The sequence below is a fragment of the Cyprinodon tularosa genome, unplaced genomic scaffold, assembly GCF_016077235.1.
Source record: "Cyprinodon tularosa strain WSP-4 unplaced genomic scaffold, ASM1607723v1 ctg443, whole genome shotgun sequence".
Lineage (NCBI taxonomy): Eukaryota > Metazoa > Chordata > Actinopteri > Cyprinodontiformes > Cyprinodontidae > Cyprinodon > Cyprinodon tularosa.
The window spans coordinates 121,981-124,881 of record NW_024039167.1 but is presented as its reverse complement, the minus strand read 5'-3'; positions in this window follow the sequence as shown (position 1 = coordinate 124,881).

Sequence of the window (2,901 nt, the reverse complement as noted above, 5' to 3'; positions counted from 1 at the left end):
TTTTAACACTTTCATAGCTGATTGATGTAAGCCAGACGAAGGAAGTGTCTTTTTTAATTGACTCAGAGAAAAACACCAGGGCAGCTTCAAAACGACTTCCTTTCCTCAAAATAAGAGTGTCAGGGAGGAAACCCTACGACCAGACAGTGCTCACAGTTTCTCAAAGAAGGAAACTTTAAGTAGATTACTTTTTAGCTGTTACAAGCTATATTAATAAGAGAAAAGGGGATACAATGAAAATTCTTAACATTTAGTTACAGCCACATATCAGAATAAGTAAATTGAGGAATTTTAAGAGGAAAACAGTCTGGTTGTGAACAAGTGCAATGGGAAAAATAACAGGAACTCACAAGAAGACAGCTTGGCTTCTGGATTTTTATTCACCAAATGAGCCACAGTCTCTGGTTGAAAAGCCACCCACCAAGTGAGGAATTACACCTCTATAGCCTGAACTTAACACACTGAAGTACAGTGAAGAGTGACAAGAAGAGCTTTATTGTTCTGCTCTGAAAGGGTTTAAGCTTACTTACTTACTTACTTGGTGTTGCAACTTGTTGTTATCCCAAATTTTCACACATTTTTAGTAGAAATAAGCATTATTATAGTCAACCAGGGAAAGTCCAGTAAAAAAAAAAACCCTAAAGCATCTGATTAAATTAAAATTCTTTTTTATGCTAAGTGTTCTTTCCGGCATGTTATTTCTGTCACTAAAGTTTTGTACATATGACCTCCTTGTTTACGTCTTTACCAGTGAATCTAATTTTTTTTTTCTTTCTAGAAATTGACAAGAAATAAACTAAAGAATTCACATAATTCAGACAAGAACAAAACTGCATTAATCTCTTCAATGAGCCCAGACGACTTCATGCATTGGTCGGATCCACCGAGCAGCAGTAAACAAAGTCTGTGATGTGATGTATTGAATTTTCAAACTAACAGGATTGAATTTGCTGAATAGATTTAATTTGTAGAGAGAGTTTAGGTGCTCTGGGGCCAGACCTAAAACCATTAATGGTTCACTGTCTCTACAATTTCCATCGTAACTTGTTTAATGATTTGTACGCCGACAGTTTGTCAATTGCCTGCATACTGTCATTCAGGAAAAAAAAACACTATTCTTCTCCTTACTCGTTTTCTTTTTATTTTCCTGTGCTTTGCCTCTTTTTTGGAAATACTGTGAGAGAACCCACTCTGTTGAAAGAGGTTTTTGACAGGTTTTGACAGGTATAGCATGGTGGCAGACCTCCTGGCTGTCAAACAAAAAGACAAACCAATGAAACCAGACATAAACAGAGCTCACTAAGGAAAGATGACGGATGGATAGCTGTGTAGACTGAAAGGGGAGTGCGCAACTGACTGGAAAACAAAGGAAGAAGATCATAAATATTCTTCTCTCCCTCTTGAGAATCGTTTTCCCTCCCTTTTTTCACCTTCACTCATCACCTGACTCTCACCTGGATGAGTGGACAGAACTGCAACAAAATGCAGCTTTGCACAAGTAAATATAAACATGCTGCAATTACCCTGAGCCTTGAAACAGGCCTTAGCATGAGGAAAGCTGATCTGTGTTTCAAAAGAGTTGCTAGTTAGAGCTTGTTGCAACAGGATATACAAAAGCCTTGCAAAAGTATTTATGTCTGTTGAGCAGTTTGCACATTTTGATTCAGATTGTACATTGTGGATCAAAGTATTTAAATGGGGAGTGCATATGGGGAGTGTTGGCCTAGTGGGTTAGGGCAGTGCACTTGTGCTCTGAGAAGCTTGCAATACCCGTTTCGATCCCCACAGTTTCCATTCTGAGTTCCTGAGCAAGACCCTTAACCCCACACTGCTCCACAGGCGCTGCAAAATGGCATCCCACTACTCCGGAAGGGGACTGGTTAAATGCAGAGGTAAATTTCTCTACAGTGAGATCAATAAAGTAAAATTTTTATTAGATGATAGCAGCCCTTTGATAGCAAGATTGTTTACCGGTTTCTGTTAACAAATTTACGTGTCAAAGTTTTGTTTATGACCTCCATGCACAGACATGTTTGAAGCATGCGACTTTAAGTCGCATGCTTCAAACAGGATGGGCATGCAATTAAACAGTCCCTGCTTAAAAGTGACTTACTTTTGCATTTAGAACCCTGTATTTTGATACCAAATATAATATTCAGATTAACCAATTACTTTTGAAACTGACTTTGTCAGTAAACAGAGTAATTCTGTTTGTTGGTTGACAAGTACCACAATACAATAAATAAAAAGCCTCTGGTATAGTTTTTTATCTTATTTTATTTAAATTTTACATTAATTTTATTCAAACTGGAGATAAAAAAACAATTGATTTAATAAACGTATAACTATAGATATTTGGGCTTCTGTTAGATTTATTTCAAGAAGTGAATATGATTATTTCATGACAAAATTTTTGTTTCATGTACCTGTGGTGAAGCACGCCATGCATTCAACTAAATTAAACTTGAATTTTAAACTGTCACACATCCACCAAAGTCAAGGAGACGGGGCCATGGCTACTTCCAGAGAAACCCTGTTAATTGATTGGCTGCCTTTCATTGAGCAAGATAAGAAAACTTCATCCTGGCTTTCTTTTACTCTAAAGTCAGCATTCTTGATGGAAAATGTTTAAATAATTTTCTAAAAATGTTTTCAATTATAGCATATTGGGTGAGCAACCTCAGCCGCTATATGCTTTATTTATTTATTTTTTAAGTTAAAAGAGTGTGAGTCAGAATTAATTAGTGTAACGGGCTAAATCTGATTCTGTTAAAGTCTCTAGCTGCTACGAACACACTAGACCACAGCAAGCTGTCTTGTAAGCTTATTAGATATTTTTCAGAACAAAATAGATATATAGAGGCCAGAGTTGCTCAACCAATGTGCTATAAATAGCTTGCA